Below are 20,270 nucleotides of genomic sequence, written 5' to 3' on the forward strand. Positions count from 1 at the left end.
AAAGCATATCATGGTAAGGTCTCCATTGATTTTAGTGGCTCTAAATTTCTTAAGCCTTGAAATTTGAAAATCATTCTTAATTAACAATACATCTCACTTAAAGGATATGTAGATATACTTCCCTTATCAGCCTTGGCCACAAAGATGCACACACTCCACCACAATGACGTAGTGCACACAATACTGCACAGAGAACCAATCATACTAGCCACTCAAAGGACACCCAGTGTCTATCTAATACATTCCAATCTGGGCCACTAGCATACTTAGCTACAACTGGAAAGCACTACTAATACTTGCCTGTGTATGTGATAGTAACTTAGTACTAGGCAGTCACGGGTTTTCAGCACTAGCATTTGTAATAACAACTCGACTTAAACAGGTAGAAACATGCCTAGTCTTACATGAGTAATAAGTAATTTAAAAACCGTTCACACACCAGAATCGTACAAATGCGTGTTTTGACCATCACACAAAGTGCCGAATGGATGGCATAGTAATAAGCATCCCTGGCATAGAGAAACAGTGAAAGAGTTGAAAACATGTCACCAGGTCTGGATGGAATCACAGTTTGGTATTACAAAGAGCACTCTGCAGCATTGGCCCTGTACTTAGCTTGCAAATCTCTCACTCAGCACAAAGTCCCAAGGACTGGAAAAAAAGCGCAGGTGACTCCAGTATAGAAGAAGAGTAAAAGAACGCACCCACAAAATTAAAGACCAATATCCTTGACATCTTTTTGCTGCAGAATTCTAGAACGTATTCAGAGGTTAAAAATAGTAAATTTAATAACTTGAATAAAACATATTAATGTTCCACAATAATTATTAAGAATCGATGGAATATTCTGTAAATATTATATTAAATATCCTATAGACCAAAAAGCTTATGCCCACAAATCAGCACGGTTTCACAGAGCATTGCTTTGGTGAAACTCAGCTTGCCCTTTTCTTACTTGATTTTCTGTTAACTACGAATGAAGGATAACAGGCAGATTCCATATGCAGCGATTTGCGGTTATTTGCTGATGATCTACATCTACATGACTACTCTGCAATTCACATTTAAGTGCTTGGCAGAGGGTTCATCGAACCACAATCATATTATCTCTCTACTATTCCACTCCCGGACAGCGAGCGGGAAAAACGAACACCTAAACCTTTCTGTTCGAGCTCTGATTTCTCTTATTTTATTTTGATGATCATTCCTACCTATGTAGGTTGGGCTCAACAAAATATTTTCGCATTCGGAAGAGAAAGTTGGTGACTGAAATTTCGTAAATAGGTCTCGCCGCTGGGGATTTATTATGTGTAAAAAAGTCAACAGCTGATGGTCCTCTCACTGAAATCTTAACAGATTTTGTTTGCAGATAAGCACTCCTAACTTCAGTCTTCAAGCAGGAACACAACAGGGTAAGACACTGATCACTCACCAAAAGACTAAGCGACCTGGTAGCTGGAGGGTACCAGCACAACCTCACACAGCAAGCAACATAATTACAATTTAAATGAACCAACTGTCCAGTTCAGAAGCTGCCTCAGCACAATGTACACAGTTTTAGCCAAACACATGTCATGCCTCAGTCTGACTGACTATAAACCATACAACCAAAGTAATTGACTCAGATCCCAATTCTGCAATGTGATAAGGACAGTAGCAACCTACACTGGTAACAGCCAAGGTGAAAGACAAGCAATGTATAACACCACCACAATACCAATTTGCACTTGCTCTATTCATCACAGAAATCCTTGCTAGCATCCATTGTCCATGTGCTTATTTTACACACAACGTAATTACGTTATGACTGATGCCTAAGTGAGTGTCCTATCAAGAAACTGCTCCTTATAGTAAAAGTTTTGCCAAACCAGTCCTGACCTGACATATTTTATTGAATATCTCCTGATTCCGAATTTTACCTCTCCACACTATTTTTCATATTCTCGTGTAGTACTGCATTTCAGATGGTTTAAATTTTGTTATTCTCATTTTCTAAGTGTACAAATGGCTGTTCTAGAGACTGATGTACTCAGAAATGTGATAAAACCCACTGTTTTCATTATCAAGATTTGTTAGTAACTATTAAATTCCTCCTTGTGGACAATATTTCTTAAAATGCCATTTTTTCTTATTCTTGCTTCAGTTGGCTTGTGTAATTTCATTTACTGAATCCTATTCATTCATGTACTGAATTCTGTTGAATGCTTCTCATAACAAATGTGAAAAAAAAGTCGCCAGAAAACTACAAAATCACAAAGAAACAGAATGGCTGACTGGAATTTACCTTCAGCAGACGATGTTCTAATTCTGTCACTAGACACACATCTGTTCAGTACCTACTACAGCCATGGATTTTTGCAACTTGAGAAGACAAGAACAGGGTGCAGCCAGCCTTTTGATGATACCTGAGTGAGAAGTGGCTCCGAGGTCCGGGAAACTCACAGTGGCTGGTAATCATCATTCCAGCCCTAAACATTCAATAGCATATGTGAATGGTGAATGATGCTATTGATGTTGTTGGTATTGAATGGGCCATCTGGGCTGGAATGTAGAGCTGGTAAGAAATTTTAGTTATTACTGCTGGGTACGTAGATAGTACCAAGTATTTATTTTAATGTTCAAAATTTCAATTTTGTTTAATACGCCTTTAATGGTAAAAGTTGTTTCATCGCTTTAATTGCTACGCCCCTACATATACAGGTGGAAGTTCAGGTGCTGTGCCCATAAATACATAGGCTCACTTTTCGATTTCATATGCTAGTTTTCTGTGCTGCACTGGGGTTTTGCATCCACTTTTCTTATGCTGGAATGAAAGTAAGTGAGATGATATACTGTTTCTGCTGACAACTTATTAGGCAGATTTGTGTTGTGTGTAAAGGTTGAAACCATACATATTTGAAGTTATTGTACGGCACTAGGGTGAAACAAAAACAATAATAAAACTGTTGCATGGTGTTAAGTGGAGCCCAGTTATCACATTTTTAATGATGTTTAAGTGTAGTTAAGATGGTTTACGTCGGGTGCCCAACCTTTCAGCTTACATGTGCGACCCTAGAAGAAGGCAAGGGGAAGAAGAAAAGTTTTGGGCCACATATAATAATAATTGTTTGGGGGGGGGGGGGGGGGGGATGAGAAAATAGCATCATGTGGTGGATGTTTTAGCTTGAAAATATTCAATTTATCATAACTGCAATTTTATGGATTCCCCTCCCCCCCTCCTCCTCCCCCGATCATGTAATAGATCCTCACTTATTGGGCCACATTGATACTTGATTTGGGCCACATTGAGACTGGCTTTGGGCCATGGGATGAACACTCCTGGTTTAGGTATTAGGGTTTTTTTGTATGATATCAGCAAAATGAAAATGTTGCCAATTTTGATAGTTGTGAGGAGATGAAGATGACTAGGTGAAGCAGTACGATTGGATCACTGGAGCGGAGTATATGACATCTGTGCTTGAGAAAGTTCATTTTGGGTCTTTGGTTTTCATGGTTTTGATTTATGAAGTACAGGGTGTGGCAGAAAAATGGGCCAATTTAGATATTGTGAAATAGGCCAACGATTTTATTATAAAACATTGTCATCCGCAACAAAATCCTTACGTATTGCCATTTCATGCACTTTTCATGTTTTGAAAATTATGTTTTCTAGATGGCCACCTTTGTTACATTGATACCCAGAGAATCTGTGCTGCAAATCATTGGTGGCATGTTCTAACATCTGTATAAGAACGTTTCTGATTTGTGCCTGAATGATGTCTTTCAGTTCCATACTTGTGTGTAGAGGTCTAGCATCCACACTTTGTTTGAGCAATCTCCGAAGGAAGTTAGTCAGGTGGTCTTTACGCCATCCAACGTCAGATATCCATCAGACCGACGAGAATGTTGGCCGACAGCATTGTTTAGAGGCCAGTGACCCATCTCAAAATTACACAGTTTGCGTAATTACCTTGCCCAGTTACTGGTAGAAAAGATCGGTAAAACAGATCTCAGGGATGCTGAAATAAAAGTTTGATAAAGTAAATGCCAGTTGAACAGTAGTAGAGTTTGGCTGTGGCAACCAAACAATTTGTTGGCAATTCTCCTTCACTGCAGCCCGAAAAAGTTCTAAAATGCAACATAATAAATTGAGATGTGGCATTAGTGGAAGAGGAAAGTAGTTTTTCAATTCAAACATGACTGTTGTAATTAAATTATTTAACCAAAAGTTACAGATAGGAGAGCGGCACTTACATTGTTTGAAACAACCATCGAAAACAAACGAGAGAGAGCTTTACTTTTATATAATCCAAAAACAAACTATGGTGCCTGCCTTCAACTTGCTTTACAGAGCGTAAAGTTTCAATATATAAACATTTGTCTGGAACATTCTTTATCAGAAATGCAAAAAAATACATTCCTTACATTAAATCGTGACCTTTTCTCCTTACTTTACAGATTTATTCACACAGAGAAAATTTATTCTTAATTTATGTTAGCCTTAATTAAACAATTGGGGCATATTCTATTAATTATTCAAAAAGCAACATTTCATGGTTTAAGGGGTGTTGCTGGAGTTTGCAAGGATTATTGTCGCACCAGTAAAGGCAGTGTGGTGGGTGTCCACTGCACTGACAATGAGATGAAAATGTGTCTTTTCACTCACCCATAGGTAATTTAAATGGTCTTCATTGTTCCCAAGTTTAGTCAACAGTTCAACAGCAAGAGTCATTCACTTCTCATAATCAGTTTCATTTAACTGTCACACAACATGTACACTGAGGTGACAATAGTCATGGGATACCTCCTAATATTATGTCGGTCCTCCTTTTGTCTGGCATACTGCAGCAACTCAAAGTGGCATGGACTCAAAAAGTCTTTGGAAGTCCCCTGCAGAAATATTGAGCCAGGCTGCTTTTGTAGCCATCCATAACTGTGAAAGTGTTGTCGGTACAGAAGTTTGTGCACAAACTGACTTGTTCTAAATGTTCGATGGGATTCATGTCTGGTGACCTGGGAGGCAAATCATTTGCTCGAATTGTCCAGAATTTTCTTCAAACAAATCGCAAAAAATTACGGCCCAGTGACATAGCATTTTTCCATCCATAACAATTCCATCATTGTTTGGGAACATAAAGTCCATGACTGATCTCCAAGTAGCTGAACATAACTTTTTGCAGTCAATGATCGGCTCAGTTGGTTCAGAGGATACAGTCATTTCCATGTATCTACATCTACATCCATACTCCGCAAGCTACCTGATGGTGTGTGGCGGAGGGTACCTTGAGTACCTCTACCAGTTCTCCCTTCTATTCCAGTCGCGTATTGTTCATGGAAAGAAAGATTGTCGGTATGCCTCTGTGTGGGCTCTAATCTCTCTGATTTTATCCTCATGGTCTCTTTGCGAGATATACGTAGTAGGAAGCAATATATGCTTGACTCCTCTGAGTAGGTTTGTTCTCGAAACTTCAACAAAAGCCCGTACCGATTTACTGAGCATCTCTCTTGCAGAGTCTTCCACTGGAGTTTATCTGTCATCTCCGTTATGCTTTCGCGATTACTAAATGATCCTGTAACGAAGCGTGCTGCTCTCTGTTAGATCTTCTCTCTCTCTCTCTCTCTCTCTCTCTCTCTCTCTCTCTCTCTCTCTCTCTTCTATCAACCCTATCTGGTACGAATCCCACACCGGTGAGCAGTATTCAAGCAATGGGCGAACAAGTGTACTGTAACCTACTTCCTTTGTTTTTGGACTCATTTCCTTAGGATTCTCCCAATGAATCTCAGTCTGGCATCTACTTTACCGATGATTAATTTTATATGGTCATTCCATTTTAAATCACTCCTAATGCCTACTCCCAGATAATTTATGGAATTAACTGCTTCCAGTTGCTGACCTGCTATATTGTATCTAAATGATAAGGATCATTCTTTCTATGTATTCGCAGCACATTACACTTGTCTACATTGAGATTCAATTGCCATTCCCTGCACCATGTGTCAATTCGTTGTAGGTCTTCCTGCATTTCAGTACAATTTTCTATTGTTACAACCTCTCAATATACTACAGTATCATCTGTAAAAACCCTTAGTGAACTTCCAATGTTATCCACAAGGCCATTTATATATATTGTGAAGAGCAACGGTCCTACGACATGCCCGTGCGGCGCACCTGAAATCACTCTTACTTCGGAAGACTTCTTTCCATTGAGAACGATATGCTGCATTCTGTTATCAAGGAACTCTTCTTATCCAATCACACAATTGGTCTGATAGTCCATATGCTCTTATTTTTTTCATTAAACGACTGTGGGGGAACTGTATCAAGTGCCTTGCGGAAGTCAAGAAACATGGCATGTACCTGGAAACCTGTGTCTATGGCCCCCTGATTGTCATGGACGAATAGCACAAGCTGGGTTTCACATGATCGTCTTTTTCTAAACCCATGCTGATTTCTACAGAGTAGATTTCTAGTCTCCAGAAAAGTCATTATACTCTAGCATAATACGTGTTCCAAAATTCTACAACTGATCGACATTAGAGATATAGGTCTATAGTTCTGCACATCTGTTCGACGTCACTTCTTGAAAACGGGAATGACCTATGCCCTTTTCCAATCCTTTGGAATGCTACGCTTTTCTAGAGACCTACAGTACACCGCTGCAAGAAGGGGGGCAAGTTCCTTCACGTACTCTGTGTAAAATCGAACTGGTATCCCAACAGGTCCAGTGGTCAGCAGTCTTTCCTCTTTTGAGCTACTTCAATTGTTTTTCTATCCCTCTGTCATCTGTTTTGACATCTACTATTTTGTCATATGTGCGACAATCTAGAGAAGGAATTACAGTGCAATCTTCCTCTGTGAAACAGCTTTGGAAATAATTTCGGCCTTTAATCTGTCATCCTCTGTTTCAGTACCATTTTGGTCATAGAGTGTCTGGACATAAGACCAAAATTTCTTAGGATTTTTTGCCCAGTCAGTACATAGAATTTTACTTTCGAATTCGTTTAATGCCTCTCGCATAACCCACCTCACACTACATTTCGCTTCGTGTATTTTTTGTTTGTCTGCAAGGCTTTGGCTATGTTTATGTTTGCTGTGAAGCTCCCTTTGCTTCCGAAGCAGTTTTCTAACTCAGTTGTTGTACCATGATGGCTCTTTTCTGTCTCTTACAATCTTGCTTGGCACATGCTCATCTAATGCATATTCTACGATGGTTTTGAACTTTGTCCTCTGGTCCTCGACACTCTCTGTACTTGAGGCAAAACTTTTGTGTTGAGCCGTCAAGTACTCTGAAATCTGCTTTTTGTCACTTTTGCTAAACAGAAAAATCTTCCTACCTTTTCTAACAGTTCTATTTACAGCTGAAATCACCGATGCTGTAACTGCTTTATGTTCGCTGATTCCCTGTTCTACATTAACTGTTTCAAATAGTTCGGGGCTGTTTGTCACTAGAAGGTCTAATATGTTATCGCCACGAGTTGGTTCTCTGTTTAACTGGTCAAGGTAGTTTTCATATAATGCACTTAAAAAAATTTCGCTGGATTCTTTGTCCCTGCCACCCGATATAAACCTTTGATTCTCCCAGTCTTTATCTGGTAAATTAAAATCTCCACTCAAAACTATAACATGGACAGGAAATCTACTTGAAATATTTTTCAGATTTCCTTCAAGTGTTCAGCCACAACAGCTGCTGAGCCAGGGGGCCTGTAGAGACATTCAATTAGCTTATGTTTGAGCCTGCTTTAACCGTGACCTTCACCCAAATTATTTCACATTTTGGATCTCCGTCAATTTCCTTTGATACTATTGCACTTTTTATCACTATAAACATGCCTCCCCCTTCACTGTCCAGCCTGTCTCTGTGGTATAAATTCCAATCTGAGTTTAGAATTTCATTACTATTTGCATCTGGTTTCAGTCAACTTTCCATCCCTATGTGGACATTGTGGCCGTTTATAAATGAGAGCAGTTCTGGGACCTTTCTATAGACACTCCTGCAGTTTACTATTACCACATTAATATTGTCATTCTCTGTTGCGTTTTGCCTTCTGCTACCCCCCCCCCCCCCCCCCCCTCATGTGCCTCCTCAGACCTCGCTGAGGGAGCAGCCACATGTACACTCACAGGCAGAGCGGGCGATGATGAGCCTCCACATTGACCCTCTGCCTCATGCAACACGAACGTCATGGAACCTGACACTCTTCTTGGGGAGAGAGTGGCCCAACCGCACCCGGTACCTGCGAATATGTCTTGACAGCGGGGACCGTGGGTGAAGCATTTAACACCTGAGGTGTAGCATGCGATGCACCAGACTGCCGCCACACTCCGAGGCAGCAGACTGAAGACAGCTGACTGCGGCCATCAGCACGTTCAGCTGTTCGCGAACAGTCGCCAGCTCCTCCTGTGTCCGTACAGTCACACATTGTATTCATCCTAAGAAATCAATAATTTCCTGTAGAGAGTTAATCAGCTTTTATCTAGACTGCTAATTCACTAAAGGCGGCTGATAACTGACGAAACTGTGGTTAGTAGACACTTCTTGTTGGAAACAATGAAAATAAGCACTAACTGTCTCTGGACTGTATTCAAAACAAACCCGAAATCTATGGAACACTAATATTGGTACTCGAAAATTAAAGCTTCCCAAAAGCAAAACACATGGAAAAAAGAAGTAACAAATAAGAAAAACACAATTAATTTTTAAATTTACGTAGCTTGCTGCACAGGAGATGTGAAGCAGATGGCAATTACAATGACACTGGCAGTACTGGCGCAGTACTGTAAAAACAGGACACACATTTATACAGCCACCACCAGTTTGCATAGTGCCTTGTTGGCAACTTATTTCTATGGCTTCATTGTGTGTGCATCACACTCGAACCCTACCATCAGCTCTTACTAACTGAAACTGGAACTCATCTGACCGGGCCAGAGTTTTACAGTCTTCTAGAGTGCAACTGATATTCTGACTAGTCTGTGAGAGGTGCTGCAGGTGATGTGCTGTTAGCAAAGGCACTTGTGTCGGTCATCTGCTGTCGTAGACCATTAATGCTACATTTTGCGACACTGTCCTAATGGATATGTTCATCATACACCCCATATTGATTTCTGTAGTTATTTCACACAGTGTTGCTTGTCTGTTACGCAAAAACTGCTGCTCTCGGTTATTAAGTGAAGGCCGTTGGCAACTCAGTTGTAACTGGTGAAATTTGGTATTCTTGGCACGCTCTTTCTTGGCAATGTGGATATTGGAATGTTGAATTTCCTAATGATTCTGAAATGGAATGTTCGACATGTCTAGCTCCAGTTATCATTCCGTGTCCAAAGTCTTTTAATTACCACTGTGTGGCCATAATCACCCAAGTACAAAAGCTCCACCAATGCCCTGCTCTTTTATACATTGTGTATGCAGTACTGCCGCCATCTGTATATGTGCCTATCACTATAATGTGCACACCACAACTGGAATTCCCATTACTGCTGCAATTTGTCTCACTGAACACTTTGGACTGTTGATTACAAGATTTTGCACCTCATCTTGCACCAAACCTCAAGGCCTTCAAGGCGGTTTCAGCCTAAATGCACTTTCTTTTGTTCCAAAGTTGTTCACCCATAACCTCATTGTATGTGCTGATGGTAGAGGAACATTCTGTCTAAGATTGGTATGGTGATGATATTCCCGACCACCAGCAGCAATAGGGTTAGTTTTCACAAAAGATCTTCACAGCAACAACACATTCAGGCCCCCTCCTGTACTTCATATCAGCAAATGGCATATCTACCTGAAATATGTGAATAACATTCAGTGTTGTCAATAATACCATTCCACATCTAGAGACTAATTGAAAGAACCCACTTTTCTGCCTCACCCTGTGTATATGATACACGAGAATGACACAAATCAGTAACAGAAACAAGTAAATGAACACAGCCACCTCAGCTGTATGGTCAATGAATAAGAGTGCCGTGCAGTGGGCCTAGGTTCAATCCCAGCCAGGGCAGATATTTTATCCACTCAGAGCTGGGTGTTGTGTTGGCCTCATCATCCTTTTATCATCATCGACATGCAAGTTGCCCAGTGAGGCATCAGCTGAAAAGATTTGCAACACCCAAGAGAGAGATTAAAAAAAAAGAATTTTAATGTTGAAATGATACTTGCTAAGTGAAGACAGGACCAAAAGAATGATAGAGATTTGACTCAATAATCCAACTTTGGTATACTTGGTGGCTCTGATTAAAGCATCCCCCTTTTTTCAGTTCCTTACTGCATGTGTGGTATATTAATGCTATATTTTAAAATTTGAATTGATTGCTTGACTGACTCTGTATCTTGTTAAGTAAGGCATTTGAGAACGGTGTGTCAAAGAACTTATTCAATCTTGAACATCTAGCTTTTAAAACAGTTGAGCTTATAATGTAGACACTATAACATGGTAATCAACCATGATCATAAACAAGCAAGAAGAGCTGCATGGAGAAGAGAGGTGTGAGGTAACAACCCTTGCCTCCCTGTCCAGGGCCATGTATCTGTGATAGAGGAACAACCCATGGATAGCAATTGCTGAACTATTCTGGAGTTGTGGGAATCACATCTGAACCATGTGATGGATAATGATTAATCTCTTCATTCATTTCAAAATAAGAAAACAACAAGTAACACATAACAAAAAGCAAAACACAGTACACAAAACATTTTGTAACGACTACCTATAATTGCTTGCTGAAGTTGGCAGCCTCATAAACAAGATCCTACAGGAAAAATAAAAGTCTTTTTTATGTATTTTGCTAATTATTTATATCTTAAGAAATTGTGTAAATGGGCAGCATGTCATCATATCTATCTTCTTTTTTTCTAGGAAAGTGTACTGTAATAGAAAAACTGACTTGTCAATATTTTAGCAAGGTGTAGCAAATATAATCTATGGTACATGCAGTTAACTAATTGTAACTTTGAATGAATTTGTAAGTCTGCCTGTCACTGTAGTAGAAAAGTTATCAAGGTTTATTTTACCTCTGTGTACTACTTAAGAAGCGCTAAGGTACTGTCTTGGCACAGGTAGCACTAAGAATTTACAGTTGGGACAACTTAACTGGCATAGTGGTAATACATTATGTACATAAACATTCTTCAAGAATCTATCAGTGAAAACTGTATCAAAATCCCTACAGTAGTTCTGACATTAGCCTTCATTTACACATAGGCAGAAAAATGCAGAAGAGAGCTTTAATTTATAATTTATACAGAAGGAGAAATGTGTAGATGTACAGATTGTGGAAATGATAATTTCATGTGGCTCAATGGACTGGTGGAAGTCTTTCAATTGGACACCGCTGTGGTTCTTCCACTAAATTTCGATTATGTGATAAGTCACACAAATCGTGAAGGCTGTAAATCTAACTAAATACTTGGGAATTACAATTACTAATAACTTAAATTGGAAAAATTACATAGATAATGTTGTGGGTAGAGCAAACCAAAGACTGCAGTTCATTGGTGGAACACTTTGAAGGTGCAACCTGCTTACTAAAGAGACTGCTTACACCATGCTTGTCCGCCCTATTCTGGAGTATTGCTGTGCGGTGTGGGATCCATATCAGGTGGGACTGACATATGACATCAAAAAAGTTCAAATAAGGTCAGCTTGTTTTGTATTATCATGAAATAGGGGAGATAGCAGCCATTAAAAAAAAGTCATTTTTTGTTGCGACAGGATCTTCTCATGAATTTAAATTGCCAGTTTTCTCCTTCAATCGCAAAAACATTCTGTTGGCACCCACCTACATAGGAAGAAATTATAATCACGATAAAATAAGAGAAATCAGGGTTCGCACAGAAAAACTTAAGTGCTCTTTTTCCTGCGCACCATTTGAGAGTGGAACGATAGAGAGAAAATTGCAGGTGGTTAATTGAACCCTCTGCAGGAACTTTATTGTGAATAGCAGAGTAATCACATAGATGTAGATGTACTGTGGAGTCCATAACAAACCACAATTATCCAACCATGGATAGGGAACCTACAGTTTAATGTGAAATAAGAACTGCCAGTTGTTTCTGATAGTTTGTCACATCATTGAGAGGTGAATGGTAGCTTAGAAAGCAGACTGAAGTAATGGTGGCCTGGCTGGGTCCTGCAACTTATTAAATTACAGACACATGCTTACTGCTACACCTGCAGCCCTGACGTAGATGTTATTCAAGTTTCAATGTTCTCTGGAGTTTTGGCAACTGTTTATTGCTTTTCCTATCAGATCCCCCTACTCTGAAACTGACCAATTAGCATCCATCATTGCCATGAGATGTGACTCCAGATTCCAGTTGAATATGGAACAGATAACAATACATAAATTACACATTTATCATACTTAGCAGTTAATAATTATACACACAAATCTTCTTTGTGAATCAGTCCATCTATTAGTGAAAATTGTATCAAAATTCCTAAAGTAATTCCTAAGATTAACTTGAATATACAAACAGAAACTGCGGTGGTGGACTGTAATTTATAATATGTGTAGACAGATGTGGGTGGATGTGAGACAGAGCAGTAGCAAGTTTGTTAACAAGTAAAGCTTTAAATTGTTTACCAGTACTAGTTGATTAAGAGAAAAGTTTTAGGTTGTTTGCTAACAGTTATTATATGCATAATTAACATACTGTTTGCCACAAGGCTGCTCCCACCCACCGCAGACCCTCGCACAATGTACCCACTGGTGCCACAGCACCGTGGCCTGGCAATGAAACATCCATCACTATGCATGTGGCAGTCAACATGTAAAGTTGTACTTCCCCTACCTAGATATGTGAGGTATCATTCCACACCACGTGATATTTTACCAGGGTGGCGACTTCTGGAAAACCTGGAATTCTGAGGAACTTATATTTTACCTGGAAAAATCAGAGAAATCTCAAGGAATTTCATAAGATGTTGAAGAATTCTGCATTTTTACCCAGCACTGAAACTGGATGTTATTGTATTTTATAAAGTACAAGTTTTAAAAATACTCAATATCTCAAAGTGTGTTAAATATATGAATATCATTTAATATAAATTGTCAGTGTTGAAAAAACTGTGGTTAAGCTTCTGTTAATGGAGTGTGGTATATAACTGAGCTGAGATAAAAGTCATTATTGTGGTACACTTCCCCCGACACCATATTCCTGCTCATACCTGGAATTATCGCAAGACTTCAGTGACAGTGGGTGGTACTTAAGAAAAAAAATCACAGTAGAGCTGTGTATGGATAAGCACAGTAGGCTCCTGGTATTTTAGATTATTATTCACATGATATATGGTGAGACTGCTATGGCTTCAATGACAGACTACTTTATGAGTATACATTATAGGACTATCATCCCAGTATGGATTAAACTGGAAGGTCTATATGCATTTAAATGAACTTCAAAGAATATACTGGAAAGAAAGCTGAATAGCCTTTGAACTTTTTTCTGTTAAATGTTTTCCTTTTCCCCCAGAAAAACTGCGAATGATTTATTGATTCATGAGATAATGACTGGGTGTTAACCAATTATTTCTTATTTCTGCAGTTGCGATCTAGAAGGCGTGTCTCCATTGATAGTTTCAGGAACCTTCTTTGTTCTTGGCAGACAAACAAGGCCATTGGGGGATCTTATATAAAATAATAACAGAAAATAAAATAGAAAGAAACTTCCACATGGGAAAAATATATTAAAAACAAAGATTCCAAGACTTACCAAGTGGGAAAGTGCCAGCAGACATGCACAATGAACAAAACACACACACAGAATTACTACCTTTCACAACCGATGGTTGCTTCTTCAGGAAAGAGGGAAGGAGAGGGAAAGACGAAAGGATGTGGGGTTTAAGGGAGAGGGTAAGGAGTCATTCCAATCCCGGGAGTGGAAAGACTTCCCTTAGGGGGAAAAAAGGACAGGTGTACACTCACACACACACACATCCATCCGCACATACACAGACACCATAATAACAGAAAAGACACATTCACAGATGATTTTGGTAGGTTACTACCTAATGAAGTATTCACAGCTTTCCGGATTAACCAGTTTCAGGTAACCACTTCCCTCTGTAAGTTCACTGTCATATCTCACATTTCTTAGTGTCCATTTCTCTGTGACCATAGTATATGGTGGGACATGATCATGATGTACACCATTAATCATTGATATTATTGGGTTCTTTCTCTTTCTTACAGACATTATCACACATGTATCCACATTGAAAGAGTGCTGCCATTAATTACACCAAGTGAAAATTTTGTCCAAGTCTTTCTACACTTTCTTACAAACATACGATGTTGACACTTTTCTATCGATAACAGCGTCACCAATGAACATCTTACAATGCTCCCAAGCCTATCTAATAACAATGCATATGTTACACATTCATCATTACTTAGCTGTTATTAGTTGTACACACAAGCCTACCTTGTCTGATAAGTGGTTAGTGCATGTTGAGAATGTTTTAAGTCTATATTTCCCATTCGCACAACTGATTTAGTTTCATTTCTTTTGAACATTTGTCATCCAGTATAATGTACTGGGTTCTATTAGTCAAATATTCCTCAGTCAAGTTACATTTCTGCACAAATATGCTGCATTATCATATATTGGTTTGTAACCAACATTGTGGTACATTGTCAAATGCTTTCTGAAATCTAGGAAGATGTAAACTGTATGTGAACTTCAAAATTTTCCCAGCGAATTGAATATTGAAACAAATTTTGGTCATTTGTCATTCAATTCATACAATGATGTTTCAGCTGGGCATCTGCCAGTCACCCTAATGTGAGCCATCAAAGAAATCCTTAGTTTCACATTATGAAGCATGCTGGAAGTATTCTGCATCAAAATCAGTTTGACAGATGGACCACACTACCCTCACTGGTGTAACTGGGACTCAGCTGTCCTCTGTGTTGCTCTGGCCATTGGCACACATTGTTATCTTCAATTTGAATCCACACATCGACAAACTGGTAGCTGCTGTCACAATTCATCAGATTTTCTTTCATAATGGAATTCCAAAAAGATGTTGCTGTGGTCAGAATCATTGATTTATCAAACTCCATTGACTGTCAAATGCAAATAAAGTGTTTGACAATAGTGGATTTGTTGGATTGCAAAAATTGATTGCAGCGTTGATTTTTAGTGCAACGTTCCTTCACGGTGCATGTGATCATTTAGGTGGGCACACTCTTTTGGCAAACTATCTAGGTCTGAGACTTTGTGAGCTCTCACCAAAGTGTTTCAAGCACACTTGTAATTTGCGATGGGTGATGACAACTTGATGCTTTGTAAATACAAATCAGTCTATCTGGTCTTCCTAAGAAACACAGGCAACCATCTTTATCTATTTCCATTGTGAACTGGATGTTGTTATGAATGGAGATGAAGTGATGTAGAAATTCCATTAATGTATATTGTCTATGAGATGTACACTCCTGGAAACTGAAATAAGAACACCGTGAATTCATTGTCCCAGGAAGGGCAAACTTTATTGACACATTCCTGGGGTCAGATACATCACATGATCACACTGACAGAACCACAGGCACATAGACACAGGCAACAGAGCATGCACAATGTCGGCACTAGTACAGTGTATATCCACCTTTCGCAGCAATGCAGGCTGCTATTCTCCCAAGGAGACGATCATAGAGATGCTGGATGTAGTCCTGTGGAACAGCTTGCCATGCCATTTCCACCTGGCGCCTCAGTTGGACCAGCGTTCGTGCTGGACGTGCAGACCGCGTGAGACGACGCTTCGTCCAGTCCCAAACATGCTCAATGGGGGACAGATCCGGAGATCTTGCTGGCTAGGGTAGGTGACTTACACCTTCTAGAGCACGTTGGGTGGCACGGGATACATGCAGACGTGCATTGTCCTGTTGGAACAGCAAGGTCTCTTGCCGGTCTAGGAATGGTAGAAAGATGGGTTCGATGACGGTTTGGATGTACCGCGCACTATTCAGTGTCCCCTCTACGATCACCAGAGGTGTACGGCCAGTGTAGGAGATCGCTCCCCACACCATGATGCCGGGTGTTGGCCCTGTGTGCCTCGGTCGTATGCAGTCCTGATTGTGGCGCTCACCTGCACGGCGCCAAACACGCATACGACCATCATTGGCACCAAGGCAGAAGCGACTCTCATCACTGAAGACGACACGTCTCCATTCGTCCCTCCATTCACGCCTGTCGCGACACCACTGGAGGTGGGCTGCACGATGTTGGGGCGTGAGCGGAAGACGGCCTAACGGTGTGCAGGACTGTAGCCCAGCTTCATGGAGACGGTTGCGAATGGTCCTCGCCAATACCCCAGGATCAACAGTGTCCCTAATTTGCTGGGAAGTGGCGGTGCGGTCCCCTACGGCACTGCGTAGGATCCTACGGTCTTGGCGTGCATCCTTGCGTCGCTGCTGTCAGGTCCCAGGTCGATGGGCACGTGCACCTTCTGCCAAACACTGGCGACAACATCGATGTACTGTGGAGACCTCACGCCCCACGTGTTGAGCAATTCGGCGGTACGTCCCCCGGCCTCCCGCATGCCCACTATACGCCTTCGCTCAAAGTCCGTCAACTGCACATACGGTTCACGTCCACACTGTCGCGGAATGCTACCAGTGTTAAAGACTGCGATGGAGCTCCGTATGCCACGGCAAACTGGCTGACACTGACGGCGGCGGTGCACAAATGCTGAGCAGCTAGCGCCATTCGACGGCCAACACCGCTGTTCCTGGTGTGTCCGCTGTGCTGTGCGTGTGATCATTGCTTGTACAGCCCTCTCGCAGTGTCCGGAGCAAGTATGGTGGGTCTGACACACCGGTGTCAATGTGTTCTTTTTTCCATTTCCAGGAGTGTATGTTGTCTATGAGATGAAAGTATCATCCATATACCTCCAAAATACGTTTTTATGGAGGATTTTTAGGAGAGCATGCTTGAATCAGCTGTCCTTAAACCAAATGTATTTTGGAGATATGTGGATGGTTCTTTCATAGTATGGCCTCATAGAGAAGATAAATTAACTCCTTAATACTTGAATAAATTTCTAGATGAAAGATAAAAATAAAAAATTGTCACACTTTAGAGGTACCCGAAACACTCACACAGTGCTGCACTTGTTAGAAGTGTTGCTAGCTTCATTCAGAGGTAGCACCTGCCGGCATGGGTGCTCAAAAACATTTGACCTACCAATTATTAGTACAACAATGTTATAATGCGAATTCACATCACTTGGCATTAAGGGTTAATGGAATTTCTACATCACCTCATGCCCTTTTATAACATCATCTGGTTCACTATAGAAGTAGAGAAACATGGTTGCCTGCCTTTCTTGGAAAGCCTTTTCATGCTGATATATGTTTACAAGTGTCATTACCCATCGAAAACCATGAGCATGCTTAAAACACTTGCACACAGAGCTCACACAGTCTAAGACTCAATAGTTTGCCTAAAGAGTTCATCCACCTAAAGACAGCATTCAGGCAAAATATATATTCTACCCAGCAAATTAACAGGGCACTGTCAGTTAAAACCAAGAAGCAGAAAGTGAAGAAAGAGGAGAACACGAAGGTAAAATCTTTAGCTTTTCTTCCTTTATTTGGCAACATTTTGTTTAAGATAGCAAGAATAATTCATAGATATCAGGTGAAAGTGGTTTTTGTGCCAACCATCAAAGACTGCAGGCCTTCTGGGATAATTTGTTACTGTGTAATGTTGGAATTCACAGAATACTTTCTCAATGTGGTATAGCTTACATAGGTCAGACCATACCTATTGTGAAAGAACCCTGCTCTGAAATCAACATACACTTGCCTTTTACAACCAAGGAAGTCCACTATTGCCAAAAATTGTATTTCCACTGAACATTAAATGGGTTATGTATGATAAAACAATGATTCTGTACAGAGAAACAACTTTTTGGGACGCCATTATTAAAGTATCCATGTAACTATGTTTTGTAAACTGTTGTCACCAGTTTTGTAAAGGCCTTGCCGCTACTGCTGAGGAGGCCGAGTTGTCACTGTTGTTACAGTAGTTCGTGAAACGGCTTCTGGTGCAGCACACCACTAAGACAATTTCTCCCTGCCACTATTACACAGTTATACCACAGGCTCAGGTAACAGGGCAGGGGAACGAAGGTTCTACAACACACTGACAAATTAGTAACAAAGTCAAACAAGTGAGTTAAAAGTGTGTGCTTATCTTTGTGACTTGTTGAATAATGAGGCCTGCAACACTTCATGTAATTAATTAATGGAAAGTCTCATATAAAGATGTGAAACAAATACTAACAAAGAGATAGAGGGGCTGGCCAGTACTTACCTCAGCTCAGTACAGCCGATAGATACACAAAAAACAACCGAAAATTTACATTCCTAGCTTTCGAAATAAATGTTCCTTCATCAGGGAGGCGAGAGGGGAAAGAATGGGAAGAAGGGAAAGTGGATTTAGTTGCTCACAACCCAGATTATGAAGCAACAGGGAAAGGAAAACAGGGAGGGTAGCAAGGATTGAGGCATGGTTGTCAGAGGGAAGCCAAGGATATTCTATTGTAAGTACTGTGTCAGCTTCAAACCAAAGAGGATGCATACAGAAGTTAAGAGGTATATAGTATAAAGATGTAGGATGAAAAGATGCATGAATGGCTAAAGAGGAAAGGGAAAGAGGAGAAGACTGAAGAGTAAATGGGAGTGAGGTTGTTTAATGTAGGTTCAGTCCAGGGGGATGCCGGGATGAAAGGATGTGTTGGAGTGCAAGTTCCCATCTCCGCAGTTCAGAGGGACTGGTGTTGGGTGGGAGAAGCCAAATGGCACATATGGTGTAGCAGGTTCCTAGGTCCCTAGAATTGTGCTGGAGGGCATGCTCCGCTACTGGGTATTGGATGTCTCCTAGGCGGACAGTTCGTCTGTGTCCGTTCATGCGCTCAGCCAGTTTAGTTGTTGTCATACCAATGTAAAAGGCTGTGCAGTGCAGGCATGTCAGCTGATAAATGACATGTGTAGTTTCACACGTGGCCCTGCCTTGAATTGCGAAAGGTTTTGCAGTGGGTTCGGTTACAGGGGTAGGAACCACTGGGTAGAGAAGGTAGTCTGGGAATATTAAGGGTTTAACAAGGATGTTACGGAGGTTAGGGGGGCGACGAAAGGCAACTCTGGGTGGTGTGGGGAGAATTTTGTCAAGGGATGATCCCATTTCAGGGGTTGACTTGAGAAAGTCATATCCCTGGCAGAGTAATTTATTGATGTATTCGAGGCCAGGATAATATTGGGTGACAAGGGGGATGCTTCTGTGTGGTCTCAGAGTAGGAACATTGTTGTTGGACGGGGAGGAATGTATTGCTCGGGAGATCTGTTTGTGGACAAAGTCTGCAGGATAGTTGCGGGAGAGGAAAGCACTGGTCAGGTTATTGGTGTAATTGTTGAGGGATTCGTCACTGGAGCAGATACATTTGCCACGAATACCTAGGCTGTAGGGAAGGGAGCGTTTGATGTGGAATGGATGGCAGCTATCAAAGTGAAGGTACTGTTGTTTGTTTGTGGGTTTGATATGGACAGAGATGTGGATGTAAGCTTCAACAAGATGAAGGTCAACATCCAGGAAGGTGGCTTGGGTTTTGGAGAAGGACCAGGTGAAATTCAGATTGGAAAAGGAGTTGAGGTTATGGAGAAAAATAAGGAGTGTTTCTTCACCATGAGTCCAGACCACAAAGATGTCATCTATAAACCTATACCAGGCCAGGGGAAGCAGCTGTTGGGTCTTCAGGAAAGCCTCCTCCATGCGGCCCATGAAGAGGTTGGCATAGGACGGAGCCATCCTGGTTCCCATGGCCGTTCCCCTGATTTGTTTGTAGGTCTGGCCTTCAAAAGTGAAGTAATTATGGGTGAGGATGAAGTTGGTAAGTGTGATAAGGAATGAGGTTTTTGGAAGATCTTCGGGTGGGCGTTGGGAGAGGTAGTGCTCAAGGGCAGAGAGACTATGGGTGTGTGGGATGTTTGTGTAAAGGGATGTAGCATCTATGGTGACAAGAAAGGTTTCAGGTGGGAGAGGAGTGGGAATGGATTTGAGGCGTTCTAGGAAGTGGTTTGTGTCCTTGATGTAGGATGGAAGTCTGCGGGTGATAGGTTGGTGGTGTTGGTCTACCAGAGCTGAGATACGTTCTGTTGGGGCTTTGAAGCCTGCTACAATGGGATGGCCAGGATGGTTCTCTTTGTGGATTTTGGGTAATAGGTAGAAGGTAGGGGTACGTGGCTCAGGTGGAGTGAGTAAGTCTATGGAAGCCGTTGTGAGACCTTTTGA

This window comes from Schistocerca gregaria, chromosome 3 (assembly GCF_023897955.1).
Source record: "Schistocerca gregaria isolate iqSchGreg1 chromosome 3, iqSchGreg1.2, whole genome shotgun sequence".
In the NCBI taxonomy this organism is placed as follows: domain Eukaryota; kingdom Metazoa; phylum Arthropoda; class Insecta; order Orthoptera; family Acrididae; genus Schistocerca; species Schistocerca gregaria.